The sequence below is a fragment of the Nipponia nippon genome, unplaced genomic scaffold, assembly GCF_047370975.1.
Source record: "Nipponia nippon isolate SJK-2023a ecotype South Korea unplaced genomic scaffold, ASM4737097v1 scaffold_1, whole genome shotgun sequence".
NCBI classification, from domain to species: domain Eukaryota; kingdom Metazoa; phylum Chordata; class Aves; order Pelecaniformes; family Threskiornithidae; genus Nipponia; species Nipponia nippon.
The window spans coordinates 117,801,396-117,817,684 of NW_028262290.1; the positions used below are offsets into that span (position 1 = coordinate 117,801,396).

General features: G+C 42.0%; 1 long non-coding RNA gene across 2 annotated transcripts in view; it reads right to left on the bottom strand.

Moving 5' to 3' along the window:
• Positions 1-8,891: 8,891 nt before the first annotated feature.
• The window catches only part of LOC148057578 (uncharacterized), a 44,489-nt gene continuing 37,091 nt past the window's right edge, over positions 8,892-16,289 (bottom strand). For both annotated transcript variants that reach the window (XR_015703745.1, XR_015703825.1), the window contains exon 3: positions 8,892-10,254. This is a non-coding gene — a long non-coding RNA (uncharacterized LOC148057578). The remainder of the gene's footprint in view (positions 10,255-16,289) is intronic.

A 16,289-nucleotide genomic window follows, 5' to 3' on the forward strand; every position in this document is an offset into this window, starting at 1 on the left:
AGGAACCTAGCTCCCAGTGAACTCAAGTGAGACCTCTGCACCTAACTGTTGTGCAGGAACCTGCAAACTTTGCCAATTAATCCTTAAATCCATAAACATCACAGTGAGTTACGCTAAAAACAAAATACATGAAGGAAATTACATAAGGTGAATACCCTAATGGCACCAGGAGGTATTATTATTATTATTATTACTACTACTACCATTACTATTTACTGTGGCCAGCTGGGATGGAGGCCCCATTACATTGGTCACTTAGAGAAAATACAGCGCTTTTTCCGAAGGACTGCCATCTACATAACAAACTGTATTCTCTACGCATTCTGCTGAGATAGGGTCTGAGTAGACCAAACATAAGGATAAATTGACAATAGTCTGAACAATGTCCGAAAGCCTGTTACTACATATTATATGGCGGCTGGTCCCCTTGAGCCTCTTGATTTTAAAAGACATGTTGGCACCAAATTTTGAATGTGTTTCTCAAAGTCACAGTCTTTTCCCTAAGAGCGTGTTCTTACAGAACAACAAAGCATTACGTGAGAGACCTCTAAACCAGCTCCAAAGAAACTGGGATGTGAACACTGCACAATACCTTGCCGTGCAGAGATGACCCTTTGGGTAGTGGAAATTGCAAAGCTACATCAGTACACCTACAGTGCTTTTGTTACAATTATTTGGTCATTCAGAAGCATTTCTGATGTCTCTGCACTATGCAGTGTAAGCATAGTCTGGTTCTTTACTCTCTCCAAAGCCTTTGAAAGTCCAGCACTCTATTTCTTCACTGCTTGTACCCAACTCAGGGAATTTAACCACTTGTCTCTTTTACACATGGCTTCTTCCTGCGACCACACCACATGGAGCTCCCAGTAGTTTCAATAATTATTTAGTTTATATGTTGTCATTTCATCCATCATCCGCCATCCTGAGTCATATGCAAAGGACTGGGACCAGACTTGTGCTCCATGTTGACATGGAGGCTCCTGGATAATCCTTGGGGACCACTGTCTTCCCTTACCTGTGAACTACTTCTTGTCTTTTCCAATTCATACGGAAAGTCTCTGTGGCAGTGAGATTCATGAAGGTTTTGGTACATAGCTTGTAAGGTCAGTAGATTTGTCTATCTGTAGACCACACGGCATTGGTCAAATAACAAAGGAGCAAAAAAGGGTAGAAGGAATGTTCTAGCTGTCAGATTATCCAATGTCCTTTGAGATGCTGAAGAGACAAGAAGGAGAGACCTCTGTAGGTTGTCTAGTCCAACCTCCTCCACAAAGTACGGTCAGCCATGAGGTTAGGCCATGTTACTTAGTGCTTTATCCATCTGGGTCTTGAAAATCACCAAGGATGGAGAGGGAGAGTGCACAGCCTCTGTCCTTATACTGAAAGTTTTGCCTTATATACAGCCCTAACCTCTCATTTCAATCTATGTCCTTTGTCTCCCACCATGCAGCCACTGTGAAGGGCCTAGCTCCCATCTTCTAGATAAACTCCTCATCAGTAATGGCGAGCTGCTGTCAGGTTCCCCCAAAGCCATCTCTTCTCCAGGCTGAACAAATGTAGTTGCCTCAGCCTCTCCTCAGAGGGCCTATGCTCTCACCCCCAGCCATCCTGGTGGCCCTTTACTGAACTCGCTCCAGTTTATCATTGTACTGGGGGGCCCAAAACTGGACACAATATTCTAGATGCAGACTACAAATTGTGTGTAGCGGAGGACAATCCCTTCTGTTGACGTACTGGCTGTGCTGCTGCTCATACAGCCCAGGATGCTGTTGGCTGCCTTCACTGCCAGGACACGCTGTGGGCTGATGCTCAGCTCACTGCCTAACAAGACCCCATGGCCTTTTCAGCAGAGCTGCTCCCCAGCCAGTGAGTTCCTTTCTTGTGTTGCTGCAAGAGATTATTCCTACCCAGGTGCCAGATTTTGTGTTTCTCCTTGTTGAATTTCATAAAGTTTGTCTGCCCAACCCCCAAGCCCGTCTAGGACCCTCTAGATGGAAGCCCTGTTGTCAACAGTACGATTGGTCCCCCTTAGTGTCATCTGCAAACCTGACCTGCCTTCTTTGTGTTGTTGACAATGTTAAAGGGGAAATGTCCCAGTACAGTACTTCACTTGCTCCCAGCCATCAAGTAGTATATCACCCATTAACTACTACTGTTTTAGCTCAATTATCTAACCATTTTTTTTACCCTTCTGGTTGTTGTATGGTACCTAAAAGTGTTTAGGGGTGGGGGAAGCGAGAAGAGGCAGAGACAGCTCCAATGCGTGCTTTCAGGTGACTCCTCTAAGGCCTTGGGAAACATTCACCATCACTATATGCTTTTGTAGCTATAGAGATCTGTAGTCAGAAAGGACTGTTGGATCCTCTTTAACATGGTCCGGAGGATGACATTTAAATCTCTAACACCATCTACCAGCAATAATGTCAGTTGCAAGACAACAGAACTGTAAACAACGTGGATGCAAGAGGCTGTGCATTGAACGGATCACTCAGTTTTGCCTTTCCTTTAACACATATCATTGGAGACAGCGTGTCTTCGCTCAACAAGAATACAACATTGCCTTTTCCAGAAAGTCATATTTGACACACTGCTATAGCCAGAGGCCTTCTGATAAGCTATGATAAAAGAGGACCCTCCAGCCATTTTGTCTTAAGCTTGCGGTAAGTGAGCCACATCCAGCATGACGTCACCTGTGCATCCCCCTGGATATTAGGCTATCGGCAAGACTCAGTCTCTTGTGGCTTCTACCTCTCTCCCTCATATACATTGTCATATACTTTTACTATTTTCATATGAGCTACTGTGCCTCTTGATTTGTAAGATCAGACGATGGACACTTCTGTGAAGTTCTGGTCAAGAGAAGCAGCCTTCTCCTTTCAGTATGAGCAGATAGCTCCAGAAGCATTTTTAAAAAAATAATTTTCTATAGATCTTACAGAGTGATAAATCAGACATGCTGGAGAGCTGGGTGCAGTATAAGCAGTTACACATAATAATAATAATAATAATAATAATAATAATAATAATAATAATAATAATAATAATGAGTTAAGTATCTTGAGCCAAATCTTTGGGGTGGTATAAATTAGCACAGCTCCTGAATGAAACTATGCTGGCTGACCTCATTGTCACAGTGTAATACATTTCTAAATTGCTTACATCTATTAGCCGCTAATGCTAATCTTTTAACTGATATTTTCTAGTTATGATCAATTCCCTATTAATCTGACACATTAGAGCCCTGGCTGCATGGAAAAATCAATCGCCTTTAATTGTTAAGCTGAGATCTCTCTGACACAAAGAGAGAAATGATATCCTTCATCCTTGAAAACAGTGAGAGCTAAGATAAGTGAAAGCAGTCACGGGAATCATAGCCACACAGTTCTTGTTCCAACCACCATTTTCTGCCATGTCAGAGCACCATCTTTGCCTGTTTCCGTACTGTTGCTTTTTTTAATGTGTCCCCATAAGTATTCTGCACAACCCATCCGTGCAGCGCACTCCGCACCTCCCTCATCTGGGACAGGGCCACCACCGACTCCCTGCACCCACGAGCCCCACTGCCTCCTGCCTTGCTGTGTCTGTGACAGGCCTGTGACCAGCTTGGGAAAACAGCCTAAGGTTCTTCATCTCCGAGTCTCCCGTTGCTGCCTCGTTCTGTGATCACTGCAGAGTATGCACACACCGCTCTGAGGAGTGCCGCGTGCTGCACACTTAAACCAAACAAAAAAAAGGTTTGCTAACTCAGTGCATTAACTGAATTAACTCTTACTGCAGTATCAATAAGGAGCAGGATCTTTTGCATGTGTAAAGTGAAACTTTGAACCATACCTAAAATTAAGAGGGGAAAAAAGTGAGAGGAATCAGATAAATTTATCCTTCTTGTCATTTCCCTAGCTCGTGCAGAATTCACCGTGATCTGTGAAAGTCTGAGGCAAATAAACCAAATTTCTGTTTCACAGTGGCACCAAACAAGTATGGAATCAGGCAAAGAGAAAGCAAGATGCAAGCAGCAGAATTAGAAGTAGTCAGCACAGCATGAAGGATATCTTGTGTAATTTGTAGTAAAGCACCTTCCCGGGAACCTTACTCTTACTTGAAAGATCTGGGAACAGAAGCAGATGTAGCAGATATTTTTCTTTCTCAATCTTTTTGCAAGTTGCTGGCTTAGAGACAGTTGAAAGGCAGTCAGATAGCCGAAGTATAGCCTAAGTGTTTTTTATGCACTTGACTTTAATTTAAAAGTGTTCATATTTTCAAAGTTAAACGGTAGATATGCAGGTGGTAGAAAATTAAGTAATTGGCAATTAAGAAGTCCAGAAAACTACAGAAAGTTTTAAAATTTCAATTGGAACATAAAAAGATGATGCTACCATGGTCTAAGCTACTTACTCATAGAAGAGATTTTTTTAATGTAGATCAGTGTCAGGAAAAAAAAAAGATATAACAAGATCTATTGTTTGCAAATTGATGTCAGAGCAGAAGTGACTTACTAATTATGAGCTGTGATGGTAATTATCTATTGGATTCATTTACTTAGGGATCTAGGGATTTCCTTAAGCTATGTCCAGCTGCCTTTCTAACAGATGTACTACAGACTGAACAGGAGCTGGTGGCTGAGTGCAGAAAGTATTGCTGACATTCTTCACCCTGCACACATTTCAGACTTGGAGGTTGTTAGTCCTAATGTTTCATGCCATCCTGAAAGCTAGGAAAGGGTGAGAGGAGGTCACCCACTCTCTATGTATAGATGTTGGCGAACAAAACTTTCCAGTCTAACCAGCAGGTCACACTCTACCCACTTTCCAAAGGTGTGTTGTTTGGCCTTCTGGTGCCTCTTTAAGAGTACATAAGGCTTTTGCTTGCTCAGAAAGCCTAGTCACCACAGATTTAAGAAATCACAGAGAAAAGATACTGGTTTTCTTCACCACTATTGGCTCCCATGATATCCAAAACCATTCCCATCATGTTCCCATCTCCACTTTCATAGCATTTTTGGGGAGGTCCAAGAAAAGACAAAACTGAGCACAGATAAAGAAAAAACAACAGAGTTTAAGTCCTCCTCAAAGTACCTTCCATGGATCGGAAGCCTGACAGCTGCCATTAGACTGAAGGTCAGTAACAGATTGATACTCCCTAGCAACTGATTTATACTGGGCACATGACAGTACAGTTTCTAAGGTTTATCACATTAAATCTCCATTTTCACAAACACACCTAAATACAGAAATGAGATAAGCTAAAAACATTACAGAAACAAGGCTTATGAATGAAAGCAACAGGGCTGCCAACAATTTAGTTAGCTCTATAGCAATAGCTTCAGCCATAACATCGCCCTGGGTAACTGACCTGTCTTGCTCTCTGAGGAAACAGCTCACTAAGGAGAGAAATGTAATGTTTTCATACAGTTTTTCTGCTAAATGCTGAAGTTGAGACTGAAGAATGTTAAAAGCAGACAATTTTTTTTTTTTTACACTTAGGTAAAACAATCCAAAGCTACCTTACAAAAACAGAATAAAGAATATAACATTGCAGAGGGCTAAGGTTTTACCTAAATAAACAGATCAAACTGGCAAACATTTAGGAGAAACCCACTGGATGGATACATCAGCACTACCAGAGGAATAAGACCCTAGATCAGATAGTTTGGATTACAGAAATACTATTATGCATGTGTTAGGCTTTTCAAGATGTGTTTATATGCTTCAATGATGCAGAATTTCATGGTAAATCAATAAAGTTTTGCATTTTGTTTTATTTTTTAATCTTATGTAGCTTTTTGATTATGTGACAGAACTGCCTGCAAAATGCTGTGGTCATGGAGGCCAGTTTTTGTCTATTGTGGAGGGAAAATTAAGGTAGGTTTTACGAGAATTTGCTTCCCCATAAAGTACATTGCAGCTGTAGAGAGCCTTGAGAACAGCTCTTCTGTGAAGCTGAGTTTTGGCCTTATATGCAAATAAGACAAAAATTTCACAGAGGTTTTTTTACTCCATATTTTTTATGAAAGAGCATGTCACCTGATACAGGGTAAGAAACTGCTGACTTGCAAGTTCTAAGTAAAAACTGCCTTTCTATTAATGACTTATCCAGTCCCTAGTATAATAGGTGTTTAAAACACTAGTATAATAGGTGTTTAAAAACACTCAGGATGGTGGTTTTAGGTGCTACAGTAAGGCAAAGGAAAAATGAAAATAATGAAACCTTGTAATTTACACTCCAATCAGCTAATGATGCCTCATACCCATGACAAACCAGGCTGTGAAATGACATGATTCAATCTAGGCGAGCAACCTCAGAATTAGATGCTGCGGGATCTTTTCTGCCACGGACTCACTCCATGTGCCTGGAGATGTCGCCTCTTAGCTGTCTTTTGGGTAATTATAAAGTGAAAGTACTGTCACTTATTTATTTTTTAGCTCTACAGAGGAGCAACAGATGAGAAAGGTGCTGCTAGAATTATTTTTCCGCTTCAGTAGTTGTGAATCATAAATGACAAAACGTGAAATATGAAATGGAGAACAGGAGTACAGATTGCGTTGATTTAATAATACTTTTGTAAAAGGTGATCTTACTCCCCTCCATGCCCTTTTTTTTTTTATGTCTGCTATATAGGAAAATCCTGAAATTGGAACTGTGCATGAGGAAGTGCAGAAGTCCTGAAGGCCCCCTCCTGCTACCTCTGTACTAACTACTCAAGAGAGACTTGAGTCAAGCTTCAATATATGGTCATTTGTTTTCTGTAAAACATTTTTTTAATATTAAATGTACATTCTTTGGCTGGCAAGTAGGTTATAGGAGATTTGTGAAATGAGTGCAAAAGAAAGATAATTTAAAAATAAACACATACTAGGTGATGTCTCAGTTTAAAATTGAGCAGTATTCATATCAAGGAATCTGATTTTTGTATAAGTAATAAATCAATTAAAGACAATGCAATTCCCCAGGGAAAATGGCCTGTCATTTCTTCCAAAAGGTTTCCTGAGGCCACAGCAGGAAGAGCACAGCTGCACCTTGGCTGTACATTGCTCCTGTGGCACCATCTCTCTGCTTCCATAAAGCAAACTAAAGCCTGGTTACAGCATGCAAGACAACACGCAGGGCCAGACTCTGAGCTACAGCAAATCAGAATATATCCACTGATTTAATGATGCTATCTTAATTAGGCAGGCTAATGTTTTCGCCTTCAAGATTCTTTTAATTGTCTTGGGAGCCAGCAAAGATTTGGCCTGCACAGTAAACATGTCACTTTCCTCTGAGGAGCCTGCCAAAAGTAGAAAATTGATGGCTGTTCTTTATTTTCCATGCACTCCTTACATTTTCTACTACAAAAATTAGATTCCCTCTTAGCACATTTTCCTGAAGCACTGCACTTTCATGTATCCCAGAAATGTTAATGAAGCAGTTGGGACTGCATTTGGAACAATTTACAGCTTTTTTCCTCATGTTTATCCATGTAAGAAGCAGCACTAGTAGTACAAGTAGAAATATAAAGACTTACTTCCTATTTATTTATTTATATATTTATATTTTATAACTTTTTATGCATTATAGTTATTTAAGTTATTGTTTTATTTATCTTATATATTTATTTTTATTTATTTACATTATTATTTTATTTTTATTACGTGGATAGTTCTAGAAGGCTGCTAACATTGTCTAATCAAGCCTTTTATGTAGGCCCAGCTTCCACTCATTCCTCAAATTACTGAGAAAAATCTTGAAGGTTTTATTAAAATTTTAGATCACTTGCATGTATGTTATTATTAATATTGTTTACAGGAACCTGCATCATTAATTTCTCAGCAATTTTACACGGCAGACAGTTGTCTGCAGCAGAAGTCCTCCCTTGCAGGTCAACTGATAATTACCTTTAACAAGTATAATGGGCGGCCCTGATTAGCAGATGGATAGATGGATTTTGTGAAATCACCTGTAAAACTATCACTGAATTTTTCAAAACAAAGTACATGAAGTTGGAATTCCAATCCCATTTAAAAAAAAAAAAAAAAAAAGTGAAAGATTAGCTTTCAAAAAGATTTAAGCACAGGTAGGCGGCCAAGTTCACAACACAGACACCACTCAGATTACAAGCCTAATAAACATTGCCACTCTATAGCTAATGAATTGTTCCAAAACCAGCAGCTCTGGCTGAAGTCCCAGAAACCCTGAGGCAAAGTGAACCTTCAGAGGCCTCAAATCAAGATTATGAACTAGTCAAGGGTGGGAGACGGCAATGCCCCACCTTGCCAAGGGGACCCAATCCCACCAGCCGCCTTCTAAGGACACCTCAGGCCTGACACCAGCCAGATCTCGCTGCAGAAGTGTTGTCAGTAGGCAGCGGGGCACCACAGCATCCATGCAAAAATCTGCACCAAGAGGGGGGAGAAAGAGGTCTGACTGCTACAAAATGGGGTTCTTCCACAGCTCGCTAGTAAAAGCCTAATCATTGCACAAGCCAAGGGAGAAGTAGCATCACTAAAGCACACAAAACTGATCATTTAGCATCTCTGCACCTCACCTTGCATTGTCAGATAGCTCTAGTAACGTCTTGCCTCCAAGTCGCCCTTTCTCCACAGCTTACTTCTTACGGGCACTGGTCTGAAGATCCCAGGAGCTAGCAGGCTGCTTTCTAAAGTCTGCGCCTGAGTTTCCAAATCCCATGCCCTCTGTAAAAATATCTATTTCTTTCTACCGCTAAAAGGCAAAGACAAACTTCCTCAGGCAGAAGCACAACAGAAGCAGGGTTCCAAGGCAGGAGGAAGAGCAGTGTTCACTGAGATGCTAACAGGCTGTCCTCTCACAGCGCCACTTGACCTGAAGCAGCAGCTAGAGGAGCCACAGAGCAGCCAGCTGAATAGCAAGATGAAAAAGTTGTTAAAGGGTGACTCCAACGTGAGGAAAGAACATCTGTACCTTGAGGAGAGAAGTCAGGAAAGTCTCAGTTCTGCAAATGTTTAGTCACGCACTTAAGTGTACATTCTTAAGAGGTGCTTTTGATTCAGTTCTGGCAAGCAGAGGCATAAACAAAATCCTACACTCACCCATCTGAAAAAAAGTAACCCCTGGCTTATTGCCCTGCAATTGAACAGTGTGGGGAGAGTCAGCAAAGTGACCTTGCACCCCTCACTTGCCTGTATGGTACACAAACGCATGCCTCACCACTGAGCCTGGAACATTAGGTGTCAAAGAGAAGTGGGTACAAGAATCAATGTATTCTGTAGTGCAGACAACTAGGCCGTTCATCTCTCCTCCATCATGACAAACAGAGGAGTCTTCTCCTCTTTGGTCATTAATTCATAGGTAAAGTCTCAGAATCATCATCACGTGTATGATTTTATTACTCCAAATAAGTACCTCCTACGTGCCTTTCCCCGCGCGTTCTAGCCTATAGATGTACAATTCCCAATGAAATTAATTAAAAATTAGTTTTGATAAAGTACAGTGCCTGCATAAATAGATTGAAAGGAACTTTCTCACTTGCCTTTCAGAGAGAGAGACACAATTTTGCTGCTCTTTTCTAAACAACCCACTTTCAGAGCTCACTAACATATAAACCTTTGTGAATATGAGAACTACTAAGTACTACCTTGCCTTTAACATACTTAGTGCAAACGTGGCTGCTCTAAGGGGACACTCATGGTCCTTCACCTGTTGACACCAGCAGAGACTGTTGAATTCTAAACAATATAACAGAAATCTCAATAACCATCCAGTCATTTACTGCAGATAATAATACAAGTCTGATCGCTCAGCTAATGAAGACCTGTCATGGTGATAAGTCTGAGAATGAAGAGGCCAAAATAGCCACAACTTGTTTCAGCTGAGGCGGCAAGACCTGAATTTCTTTTGGTAGATGGCTACTTGAAAAGCACTGCAGGTAATGCAGAGATGTTCAAATGGTGGAAACTCTTCTGGACACAAGTGCAGCATCATCAACTAACAATGTTCCTTGCTTTTCGGGCCGTACAGAGCACTGGCACAGTGAGTACTGCTGCCTAAGTCAAGAAGGCAGTCACTGGGAGAGTGCCTGGGGATGCAGTGATTTTTCACACATGTGCTTCATTCTTGGCTCCTTAGTAATTTTGAAGCCTGAGGCCCAGGCCCTTTTGCAGCTTCACCATGCGCACCCTTACTAGCTATGCTCAACAACATTCATACTGTGACAGCCTGCAGCAGAACCTGAAGCCACCTTCAAACAGCATAAAAATTGCTTGCTGTTCCCTCTGCCTGGAAGGAGTCCTCTGTTTTTCTCTGTGGAGAGAATAAAAAGATTTCATGATAGAAGAGATGAGGATGAAGAAAAAGACTTGAAGATAACCAATGGACAGCTATTTTAACATACTAAGTCTGAATCAATGCTACACCTTGCACAGCTCTTCATTATGTTTGGTGGTACACCATACCATAGTACACTGACTCCCTCCCAGCCTGAACAACTACTCTGGTGGAGAACCAAGACTATTTTGAGCACTGGCATTTAGAAAGCAAATAATTCTGCTCTCTCCAAATCACTTGATCGCTAATGATTAACTTTGGAATCACTACTGTGAATGAACAGAAACATTTGAAATAGCCATAAAGTAAAGCTTGAAATAAATTAAAAACAAACAAACAAACAAAACAGAAAACACTTGTTTCCATTTCAACTTGCATTTCATCTTAGCAGCTACATCACTGTTAGTAGACATACTAGACAACCCCAGTAGTACCAGAACTAGTTTTACTAGATTATATAACCTGTTGCTTAGCTGACTGAACAAATCTGTAGAGGTGTTTTCTAATATTTATCAAGGAAGGAGAAAAAAACCTTTTCTTTCTCCATCCATCAATCCTCAGGACACTTTAATTATGTTTGCCTTTACTTTTTCATTTGGTGGTGTTAGCAACTTACGCTCCATCCCAAATCAATTTGTGTAGTTACCTTGGTCAATGTGAAGAATGAACAAACCATAAGGCCATCAGCCTTATGACACATACATCAGATACATATATCTTTACCTGTGTCTCCCCTTGCGTTTTTTTTGCCTACAGTGTCTACCTCATACCCGCATTATTCTACTGTTCCAGTGATGCACTGGGTAGCAGTTCATTAGAGAGTGGGTAGAAAAAAGGCATGAAGACTCCACAGCTGAGCACAGTTTCCCTGCTGCAAAACCAGAAACACAGGCTGCCTTTCCCTCACCAGCAGTCCCATCAAGACGTGATCTGCCTGAGCATATAGGTCCAGAACAGGGAGCTGAAATTTTGGCAGAAGTCCAATTTCTTCTCATTACACTTTAAAAAGTGCATCCAGAGGAAGTTACACCACTTGATGACATTGGCAGTTGAAAATTTTCTTTTCGGGTCATGTTATATTTAACACAACTATGATTAACAGCATCAGTAAATTGACAGGCCATTTTTCACTAACTTAGAGGTGGTTTTGTAGGCCTTGAGGATGAAACATAACTGAAACCTACTGTCTGGATTCCTATCTGAAATAGTGTTTCCTTTTTTTTTCCCTCATCTGTACCTTATTGCAAATTGAATACCAGCCTAATGGTTTGTTGGGTCACACTGTCCTGCCATAAGGGGCACTGAATTTTGATTTGCATTCCACATTGACAGCATCATGACAGAGAGCTTACCATCTTGTTTTTCTAAAAATGTCTGCAAAAATCACAACTCAGTTTGTTGCTATTCTTATTATGATTTCGTCTGGTTACAGATAAGTTTTTCCTCCTCTTCCAGAAGGGGGGGGGGGGCGCATTCTGCTAATGCCTCTTTACTCTCAGGTTTTGCTCAGTTCAGCAGTCTTGCTGCGAGGCCTGATTTAGCTCTTAGTAAAATCAATGGACAAGGTCCCATTTCTATTGATTGTTACAGAGACAGGTTAGAGTCACATTTAAAGGTGGTGAAGATGTGTATTCTGCTTCCCCCTCACCAAGAAACACCAGCTTGAAGAATATTAAACTTGTTTGAACCACACTGGATTTCAACTAAGTGGTATTAAGAGTTATCAGCTCAAACTTCTCTGAACAGCCACAGAGCTACTCTACTTTTCACTTTCCTGATGTGATACATGAAGTGTAATGGATACTGGTGTGAAACCTGTACAGGAGAAACTCAGAAATAAACAGGACACATGAACATTATAACTATTTGACTTGTTCCTATCAAATATGTTCAATATTTTTAAAGCTTTAAAAATATACCCCCTTTATCTTATCACTTCCCTGTAACTTACTATGAAGTATTCTTCCAATTTGTTAACTCTGAGTCTACCTGCACTCAAAATGCCCAGAGCTTGCAATCCCACAAAACAAGCTGATTTTAGGATTCTTTCCCCTTGACTGAGCTGTAAAACACCTGTTGATATTGCACAAGCAAGAAGAAAGAAGAGGATGTAATCTGCGTTCGGTTCTTGTTCTACAACCTGAACAACTAAAAATCAGGTTCTTTTCAGTCTTCCTTTATATCATTTTCCTGCTGGGCTTTGTCTTTTACTTGCCACATGTGGTATCATTTAATGACATTTCACTTAGGAAAGTTTTTCAGCAACTCTTCTAACTTTTAGTTCCAAAGCAATCGCAACTCCTTGCCTTCTAGCCTTTATGTGCCAATAGCATCAAAATACTGTTGTGTTTTCTCCTCTCCTTTTCTCCTCTCTTCCTGTTACCATCCAAGTGGGTTTTGGTTGAATTACCATACTCTACTGAACATCAAGGCAAGCACTGAGTCGTTGGTTTTAATTGCCACTGGTTACAAAAAAATCTCATTAGGAAATTAAAAAAATGAGAGTTTATGACCTTTGGAAGAAGGGGCAGGCAACTCAGGAGGACTACAAGGATGTCATGAGGTTATGCAGGAAGAAAATTAGAAGGGTCAAAGCCCAACTAGAACTTAATCTGGCTACTGCCATAAAAGACAATTAAAAATGTTTCTATAAATACATTAGCAACAAAAGGAGGGCTAAGGAGAATCTCCACCCTTTATTGGATGTGGGGGGAAACATAGTGACAAAGGATGAGGAAAAGGCTGAGGTACTTAATGCCTTCTTTGCCTCAGTCTTTAATAGTCAGACCAGCTGTTCTCAGGGTATGCAGCCCCCTGAGCTGGAAGACAGGGAGAAGAATGAAGCTTCCATAATTCAAGGGGAAATGGTTAGCGACCTACTATACCACTTAGACACACACAAGTCTATGGGGCCAGATGGGATCCACCCAAGGGTACTGAGGGAGCTGGTGGAAGTGCTCACCAAGCCACTTTCCATCATCTCTCAGCAGTCCTGGCTAACTGGGGAGGTCCCAGTTGACTGGAGGTTAGCAAATGTGATGCCCATCTACAAGAAGGATTGGAAGGAGGATCCAGGGAACTACAGGCCTGTCAGCCTGACCTCGGTGCCAGGGAAGGTTATGGAGCAGATCATCCTGAGTGCCATCACACGGCATGTAGAGGACAACCAGGTGATCAGGCCCAGCCAGCACGGGTTTATGAAAGGCAGGTCCTGCTTGACTGAACTGATCTCCTTCTATGACAAGGTGACCCACTTAGTAGATGAGGGAAAGGCTGTGGATGTTGTCTACCTGGACTTTAGTAAAGCCCTTGACACCCTTTCCCACAGCATTCTCCTGGAGAAACTGACTGCTCATGGCTTGGACAGGTGTACTCTTGGGTAAAAAAAAACAGCTGAAAGGCCAGGCCCAAAGAGTTGTGGTGAATGGAGTTAAATCCAGTTGGCAGCCAGTCACAAGTGGTTGTCCTGGTTTCAGCTGGGACAGTAGCTGATATAGCACTGCATTTTAGATTTAGTATGAGAATAATGTTGATATTACACACTGATGTTTTAGTTGTTGCTTACACTGTGCTTACACCAGTCAAGGACTTTTCAGCTTCCCATGCTCTGCCTGGTGCACAAGAAGCTGGGAGGGGGCACAGCCAGGACAGCTGACCCAGACTGGCCAAAGGGCTATGCCATATCGTATGATGTCATGCTCAGTATATAAACTGGGGGGAGCTGGCCGGGGGACAGCGATTGCTGCTTGGGGATGGGATGGGCATCAGTCAGTGGGTGGTAAGCAATTGCATTGTGCATCACTTGTTTTATATATTCTATTATTATTATTTCCTCTTCCTCTGCTGTCCTGTTAAACTATCTTTACCTCAACCCACAGGTTTTACTTTTTTTTTCCCCCGATTCTCTCCCACATCCCACTGCGGGGGAGGGACAGTGAGTGAGCGGCTGTGTGGTGCTCAGTTGCCTACTGGGGTTAAACCACAACAGTGGTGTTCCCCAGAGCTCAATACTGGGGCCTGTTCTGTTTAATATCTTTATCAATGATCTGGACACGGGGATTGAGTGCACCCTCAGTAAGGTTGCAGACAACACCAAGTTGGGTGGGAGTGTCAATCTGCTGGAGGGTAGGAAGGCCCTACAGAGGGATCTGGACAGGCTGGATCAATGGGCCAAGGCCAATTGTATGAGGTTCAACAAGGCTCAGAGCCGGGTCCTGCACTTGGGTCACAACAACCCCATGCAACACTGCAGGCTTGGGGAGGAGTGGCTGGAAAGCTGCCCAGAGGAAAAGGACCTGGGGGTGTTGGTCAAGAGCCGGCTGAATATGAGCCAGCAGTGTGCCCAGGTGGCCAAGAGGGCCAGTAGCATCCTGGCTTGTATGAGAAACAGTGTGGCCAGCAGGCCTAGGGAAGTGATTGTCCCCCTCTGCTCGGCACTGGTGAGGCCGCACCTCGAATACTGTGTTCGGCTTTGGGCCCTTCGCTACAAGAAAGACATTGAGGTGCTGGAGCATGTCCAGAGAAGGGCAACGAAGTTGGTGAAGGGTCTAGAGCACAAGTCTTATGAGGAGAGGCTGAGGGAACTGGGTTTGTTTAGCCTGGAGAAAAGGAAGTTCAGGGGAGACCTTATTGCTCTCTACAACTACCTGAAAGGAGGCTGTAGCAAGGCGGGGGTCGGTCTCTTCTCCCAAGTAGCAAGTGACAGGATGAGAGGAAACAGCCTCAAGTTGCGCCAGGAAAGGTTTAGATTGGATATTAGGAAAAATTTCTTCACCGAAAGGTCAAGCATTGGAACAGGCTGCCCAGGGAAGTGGTTGAGTCCCCATCCCTGGAGGTATTTAAAAGACGTGTGGATGTGGTGCTTAGGGACATGGTTTAGTGGTGGACTTGGCAGTGCTAGGTTAACGGTTGGACTTGATGATCTTCTGATGGTCTTTTCCAATCGAAACAATTCTATGATTCTATAATGTAATTCAGGCAGGACAATCCCATCTGAATGTTGTATATTTCTTTTAAGTTTTTCTTGTCACTTTCTTCTCCCTGCTTTGCCCTTCCTTGACCCCTTAGGAAAAATAAAGGTGATCCCTGTCATAATGGAGCAGATACCTGCACTGCTAGTCTAACGGAATAATCACTTACACTACCCATAATGCAATATTAAAAGGACCAATTAGATCATTACTATCTTAGAGGGTAACCTTTCAGTTTGATGGCATCCTCCAGATCAGCGGGTCATAAGATTAAATGAATTATTCATGTTAACAAAACAACTCAACTAAGGAGGGAAACAAATGATTTTCCTAAATGAACGACCTGAGCATTGTAGAAGCCAAAATGATTCATTCTCATTCAAAGACATGAATTTAAAACAAATAAAAATAATTAGGGCCACTCTGAAAAGAAGCAGATAAATGAACAAGCAAGTCATTTTAAGCAGAAAAGAACCCAAGGCACTATCACTCTAGGTGACAGGGCTGTGATCTCATAGGGAAGCTGACATCCTGATCAGAGAAAAAGCAGCAAGGGATATAATGAAGGAAATTCATTAAATGGTTGTGATAATATCTCCTGAAGGGCTCCCCTAAATCAACGTGTAATGTAGTCACAGTTAAGGCATCCTCCCAACCTCAGGTCTCTCTTGCTTGTGCTTGCCATCCTTAAAATCTAAGTGTCTCTTACAAAATGATAGAAGTTATGGAGTTATGCGTCTGTGAAAAAGTATGTGTGTTTACCACTGTCATGATAAGATTTGTTTCCAGGCAGACCAAACAAAGGAATGTATTTAGCTACTGGGCACAGTGGTTATATAAATGAGGAAAAATTTGGGAAGAGTGAGAAAGAAAATGCCAGTCTCCCACACTACAGGTGACGTCCAAACCACCAGACACAGGAATGAAGGAAGCAAGCCTTACAAGGAGCTAGCCTGAGACTCGGGATTGCAGGGAACGTATGAAGTTCCTTCACTCTGCTATTACTAATACCACCACAGGGTTGATTCACAGCATCAGCTG